At 34.2% G+C, this 7,817-nt stretch overlaps 1 pseudogene; it reads right to left on the bottom strand.

The window, feature by feature from the left end:
- Window positions 1-5,030: 5,030 nt before the first annotated feature.
- LOC116118785 lies at window positions 5,031-7,342 on the bottom strand (annotated as a pseudogene).
- Window positions 7,343-7,817: the final 475 nt, after the last annotated feature.

Raw genomic sequence — 7,817 nt, 5'->3', positions numbered from 1 at the left:
GGTCCTAGGACCGGTCCTTGGGAGGACCGGTCCTAGGAGGCCTGGTCCCAAAACGGGACCAGGCCTTAGGAGGAGGGCCCTCCTCCAAGGCCCGGGCCTGGGACTGGTCCCAGGCCTGGGCCCAAAAAAATTTGTATATTTTCAATGTAGTCCCTACCAAATTACATAAAACCCCCTGTTAATTTAAATAGATATAAATTACGAGAGTTAAAATGAAATTTTACAAAATTTATTAAAAAAAAAAAATCTTCCAGGTCTAAAAAATTTATAAATTTTACCCCTAAAAAATACTAAAAACCCCCTATAAAATTTCGTTTTACCCCCAAAATATAAAAAAAATTGAGGTGGGAAAATGAAATTGTCCAAGGCCCATGGGACTAGTCCTAGGACTGGTCCTGGGCCCATGGGACCAGTCTCGACCAGGCCTAAGGCCTGGTCCGGGTCCTGGTTTTTCTCATGGGCCTGGGACCGGTCCTAGGCCCATGAGTGACTGGTCCCATTTGGGACCAGTCGCAAACGGGCCCAGGCTGGGCCCGCAAGGGACCGGTCACTGCCCAGCTCTACAAACAGGGCATGTGATCTGGTACGACTGATGTGCGCGAGGTAGGCGTGATCGATCCGCAATCGAGCACGATGATGGTGCCACTGTGAGGATGAGGGGTTGATACATTTATTCTGAGTGGCCTGATGACATTTGATAGGCTTGTGAATGTGCAGAGGATACTGAGCGGCAAAAAATGTACTTAAGGTTAGGTATGTGGAAAAAGTGGGTATATATATATATATATATATATATATATCTATATATATCTTATATATATATATATATATATATGAAGGCTATTTTTGTAATTATTTAGATATGTCAAGGGCAGTTGATAAGTGTTCAATAATTGATATTTTCAATCCCTTTATATTATCTTTGTGATATATTTTGTGATTAATTGAGCTAATTAATATATTTTGTGAATTATGAAATGAATGGGGGCATGCGAATGAAAGTGGAGCATATGTGCAGTTTTTAACCATTGGCAAATTCGACCTCTACAGGTTGAGTGGAGACTTTGAAGATCTTAGAGTTCAGGAATGAGAAAGAGGTCTTCTTGAGTTTGAAGTAGACATCCTAAGCTTCCTAAATTGGGCTTGCCCTAGTAGATTTGGGTATTCAAAGTTTACATCGAAGCTAGAAGATTCAATCTTGTCACAGCTTGGGCACATGTTAGTAATTGGTATATAACTTGAGTTCTAGAAGTTCAATTGAGATGTGTTGGAAAGATTATAACTAGGGCTACAACTTTCATGAAGAGCCCAAGCTCTAATTCAGTTGTATTCTAACTCGAAATCAATTCACCAATTCCAGTAGAGAATTAGTCTGCCTGTTTTTGGAAAGAGTATGACTCAATGCCTACAATTTAGGAAGTTGACTTGTAAACCATTGGGGGAGGCTGTGCACACGTTTTTAGGGTTATTTGAAGGGACTATAAATAGAACATTAGGTTTTTAAGGAGAAAAACACATACAAAGAGATTTATTCAGAAACACTTGTTGTTCTCCGTTTAAGATGTTTGGCTAAACTTTTTCAATTCAGTTCGAGGAGATTTCAATTCCTACACATATCGATGGTATAATTGATAAAGTAATGTAATTTCTTACCTTTCTATGAATTTGATTAATGTTATTCTGTTTTAATGGAATATGATATTTGATTCGTTTAATTTACCTCAGGCCTAGTAGATTTATTGAAATGATATCAATTGCTAGAATTAGGGATTGTATTACATAATCGATCTGTTCCTAAACACGTACTAGCGATTAGTAATAAAAGATTGTGGATAAACTTTCCAATTTATTACTTGAATAACAAAACCTAAGTTTAATAATCCGAGCTTGTGAGATTGTTGTTTAGATTAACCTATTTCATTGGAACTTAAGGCAACCATTACATTAAATCTGGAGAGTTTGTTCTAGGTTGTCTAATGGTTAGAGACTATTGAACAACATGCTTCATTAGTCAGAATTAAGGGGAATTTCGGGTAATAGAGCTTGTTATTGCCTAGGGTTGATACTTCCATGGAAGGGTAGGATTGCGTTGCAATTGACAGTATACATTGATTGTGAGGGTGAGATTGAACTGAGAACTGAAGTTATTATTTTATTGATTTTCATTTGTAATTTTGTTTTGATAATTAATTAGTTTCTTTGATTTTACAAACCCCACAACTTATATTTTGGTTAGTTAAGTCAATTTAATTTAGGAATTTATTTTTCATGAAAGTTCTGGGATTTAATTTTAAACTATTGGAATTTAGATTCAATTACTTTCCTGTGGGATTGACCCTTACTCACACTATCTACTGGTTAATAATTAGGAGTAAGGTATATTAATTTTGTAGTGTTGACAACATGCTATCAATAGTATGATATTTTACTAGACCTGGGGTGGGGTGGGGAGACCTCTATCCCCATCCCCACCTTGTTCTTGGGAGGGAGAATTTTTTGGTCCTGGTCCTAGTCCCTGTTCCCGTCCCCGATTTACTATACTTGGAGACAATAGACTCAATTACTCTCACTTACATCAGATCCCATAAATTTAAACTTATGACATAATTTACAAAAATTCTTTTGACTTTATTTTTATAGTGTAACAAAACTTCTCTTCTAATGAATTTTCATGTTTGATTTCATAATTGGAAAAAAAGAAGAAGCTATTTGTGAATATGAGATAAACAGAAGAGAGATGTGGCTTTAAGAGTTTTAGAATGGATTTATAAAAAGATTGGTTAACCTTTAAATAAAATATAATAAATTTATCAATAAATTTTGTTAATGAATTTTATTAAATGTGCCAAAAAAATAATTTGTCTAATTTAATGAGAAAAACTTACATGGGACGGTCTTATCATGTCATTTTACTAATGTGGTGAGACCAAGTTTGTCGGATGTTATGAGAAATACTATAAAATGCTATGACCTTATTTTCTTTAACTAGGGGAAGGAGAGGAGAAAAAAATGATATTAAAATTTTAATTTAGTGCCAACTCATAACATGTGATAAACTTGTATTGGATAGTGTCACCACATCAATAAAATGACGTGCTAAGATTATCCCATGTAAGTTTTTCTCCTAATTTAACAAAAAGATGAAAAAATTAGCAAGACATGCCTTTTTTATCTGTTAACAAAGGAGAAATGTTTATAATAAAGACATGTTTATGTTGAGGTATGAGTTAATTAGTTGTTATTTTAAGTTGGGTTTGATAAATTTTTGTTAGTTATTGAGTTAATTTTGAATGGTTTAAAGAGTTGATGAAACCCTAAGTTGTAAAGATTTGGGGATTTGGTTTAATTTTGATAAATTGATTAATTACTTGATATTTAGAGTTGGATTTGATGAGTTTTCATGGGTTTATGAGTTGAATTTTATTGGGTTAGTAGAAATTATTTGAAAAACCTAAGTTATGAGTTGAATTTTGATAAATTAAGATTGTAATTGTTGTTTAAGTTGAGGAATGGGAAGGTTTTAAGGTTAGCCCATGTTAATTCTTGAAATTTGTGTGGTTTTTTTTTTTAATTGTAATTGCAAATAAATTATATTTATGATAATTTGGTATGTATAACTTTTAAAATTACATTTTTTATGCTTATTACTTCAGTATGTATTTTATTATAAATTTATTAACTTTGATGTTTTGAACATGGTTGTTAGTATCCTACGATATGCGATACGTATCTTATGATACGATTCGATATGGGTCGCCAATGATACGTATCAGAGAGTGTATCCTAAACCTTTCGATATGTTGATATTTATCTTACGATACGATACATATCCGTTTGTATCCTTAAAAATATCGATACAAATCGATACAACTTTATTAATTTGGGCCAAAGGTCCAAAAAAATTTTCAGGTCGAATCCGGGTCACCCAACCCAGTTCACTAAAACCTGTCCAAATTTACCCATTTTGCATAGAGAAAGTAAATTTTGCATGATAATAATAACACAAGTGGAGTTATAGATATTGACATTGATCTTGGAAATGATATGAATAGCTGAGAGGAAAGGATATAGATTCTTAATTTTGATTATGTAATATCATAATATAAAGTCAATAATATCACAAAATTTGTTAATTAATCATGGGGATGATATTAATTTTTAGAAAATTTTTATTATTTTATTAATTTTTTTGAAAAAGGCGTATCCTGCGATACAATACGATATACGATTTGAAAAATTAGGTTTTTGATACACGTTATGATACACGATTTGACAACCATGGTTTTGAATCCACTCACTAAGAATCCTGGCTACGTCCCCGTATTTGTGAATATGAGATAGACTGAAGAGAGATGTGGCTTTAAGAGTTTTAGAATGGATTTATAAAAAGATTGTTCAACCTTTAAATAAAATATAATAAATTTATCAATCAATTTTGTCAATGAATTTTATTCAATGTGCTAAAAAAATATTTTGTCTAATTTAATGAAAAAAAACTTACATGGGACGGTCCTACCAGACATCTTACTAATGTGGTAAAACCATCCAATATACATTTGTCAGGTGTTATGAGAAATACTATAAAATGCTATGACCCTATTTCCTTTAACTATGGGAAGGAGAGAAAAAACAAAAATGATATTAAAATTTTAATTTAGTGCTAACTCATAACATGTGACAAACTTGTATTGGATGGTCTCACCACGTCAATGAAATGACGTGCTGAGACTGTTCATGTAAGTTTTTCTCCTAATTTAGTAAAAAGAAGAAGAAGAAAAAAAAAAAAAAAATAGCAAGACATGACTATTTTATTGCATAACAAAAGAGAAATGTACATAACAAAGAGATGGTAATAACTAATAAAATATTAATTGATTTTAAAAAGTCACACTTACAGGGACTTTCATATATCGTATTTTAAAAAAAAATTTCTTATTTTTATAACTTAAAAATGAACTCCCTGGAATTCAAACCTTTATTATTGATCACTAACATGGTGCCAAAGACTGAGACTTGCTTTCATTATGGATTCATTTGTGGAACTCCAAAACGCAACTATTGTATACACAACATATCACGTCACACCTGGAAAATCTGGATTTCACAGCTAATGCCTCATACTCTTTGACTTTAAGTGTCCTCTCTCTTGCTCCTAGGTAGACAATCATCATTAAGAGATCTATCTCGCTGGCAATGTTTAATGAAACATTATTTTCAGGAGTCTTAGGAACAATCAATTCTATAATGATTACTTTGCCACGGTTTGGAAGAGCTTCACAACAATTCTTGAGTAGTAATTTCAAGCAATCTTCATCACCCCAATCATGTAGAACCGCCTCCCATTAAGTTTCATCTTTACATATCAACACACTGCATCTATATATAGTAAGTTTCTAGTTAGGATGTTATGATATTAACTTTGTCATGACCATACTTATACACCCTTGGATTTATTTTATGAGATTGAAATAATATTTTATAATTCAGATTCAATAGTGTATATACATAGTCTTAACAAATTAAAATCAAGACTTCCAGGCTAAAGATTTATTCTATTTATCATTCTCTAGTCAAGACATCCTGATAGAATTTAAGTGAAGACTATATATATTCATGTTGGATTAATTAAAACAATTCAGATTCAATGTGTATATGCATGGTCCTGATAAATATATATCAGGATATCCTGACTAGAGAATTATATACATACATGAAGAATAAACTATATTTATTTTAACTTATTCAGTTTATCATCTATGGGTAGTGTTCTCAGACACGCTTCAACAATAATGAACTGGTGGTGTTCTATAGCTAACTGTCCATCAGATTACCAGGAAACTAAAGTCCTGCGTATGCACGGACCTTCAGAAAACATATCTCCACCAACATGCTCAACACCTACATAGATCTGATTAAGTGATTATCATCTGATGGGCAAATAAATAAAGGAATTTAAGAAATATATGATGATACTCATGATACCTGATTTTGAAGGTGCATGAGCTACAACATGAGGCAAATCAAAATTAATGCCTTTAATGTGAGGATACTTAGAAGTGATGATACCAAGATTAACTCCAATCCCACCACCCTCATCCACGAACACTTTGAGGCCTTCATTTTTAAATCCTTTGTAAACATCAACCATCTTCTTCATGATCAAGGTAGTGTTGCTTGACATGGCTTTGTTTAATAACTGGCCATGGTTGGGATCCATTTCTATGTATTCAAATGCAGATCTCATCCCATATGCCCGGTTGAAAGGGGTTCCACCTTCTAGGACACTATTAGTTAGGTGATACCTGACAACCAATATTAAAGAATCCAAAAGTTAACTCAACTCTCAAACAAAATAATAGTTATAAGCAGTTAAATTATATTAGATTTTAAAAATCAAAAGTACCAGCTCTGAATGGTGACATTGTCTTGTTGCAATTGCAACAAAGGCCCAAGCGACCCTCCATCTTCATTCTTAACAAAGAACTTGCAAATGGGTGCAGTATCGTACAATCTCTCAACTTCTCCATTTCTCCAGTTCTAATCGAGCATTTGAGTATATCATAGCTGGCCAAGAGCCGTAGCATACGGTCAAGCAAGACGGGGGCGTCAGGGTTCTTGGTGGGGAGCCTACTTGCGACGTCAGAAGGTGAGAGGAATATGCCATCACCGGAGGCGGAAATGATGTCTATGGGTTGAGCTCGATGGCTGAGTTCATGACTGTTGATACTTGATTCTAACACCAACTAATTGACACGTGCGCAACGTTGATTGGTCAAGAAACACACGTGATTATGGATAGAGAATACGAAATAAATGCAATGAGAGCTTTTAAAGTGGTTCGGACGCTAAGGTAGCAAGTCCTACGTCCACTGATTTGTATTAGTAATGTGGGTCAGGTCGCAACAGCGGACTGACTTACAAATGATTATGAAAAGAAAAATCAAAGTGTACAAGAGAGAGAGTTTCAAGTGCAAAAATGGCCTAATCCCCTTAATGAAGGGGTCTTCTTCTTTTTATATCAAGCTGAAGGCGTATAATCATCATTAAATCCATGGGTTGGTGTGATTATCAGGACATAATCCGGCTTTACGTTCCATTGCCCTCTTTCCAAGCTGATTTCACATGATTTATTGTAGGGAAATGGACACGTGGGAGCTCCATATCGTTTGGCAGGCCTGACATGCGCGTATTGCTCTGACGGGAGCAGGTCACTCTTCATCACGTGACTTTTCACGTCAGCGCTTGTCTTCCCAGGCATAACAATGACCATGGGAAGAATCCCAGCGTTTGCTAACCTGATGGCTGGCTTGCTCACTTCTTCATGTTCTTGTTCTTGCGACATGACCTTTACAAGTTTGAAGATAATTAAAATCTCTGCACTTAATTACTTTTTCCACTTGATATCTTAGAACATTGATCTAATTATTACATTAATATTCATGTTACACGCATGCTAACATCATTGGTAATTTATTCAAAGCTCGCAAGTAATACAATCCAGCTCACAAGTATCATCTTCAATAAACCAAATAACAAGTCATTCAAATCAAGCTCATAAGTAACATCTTCAATAAACCAAATCATTGGATTTATGATTTCTATTTTAATTCTTTTTTAGTCTGAACCATTGTTTTGAGACTCGGCTCGTTCAGGCGCCCGGGTATCGGTCCGACTGACGGGTCTGGTCGGCCACGTCACCATTCCCAAATAGTGTTTTACAGTTCTTAAAACAACAAAATCCCTAATTCCTCTCCTTCTGTTTGTCTCTTCCTTTCACTCTCTTTCAACACGACTTTGAATTCACTTCTAAATTTTTC

The sequence above is a fragment of the Pistacia vera genome, unplaced genomic scaffold (assembly GCF_008641045.1).
Source record: "Pistacia vera cultivar Batoury unplaced genomic scaffold, PisVer_v2 Contig859, whole genome shotgun sequence".
NCBI lineage: Eukaryota > Viridiplantae > Streptophyta > Magnoliopsida > Sapindales > Anacardiaceae > Pistacia > Pistacia vera.
Note: the sequence above shows the minus strand (reverse complement) of the source record. Positions and strands in the feature narration are given on the sequence as shown.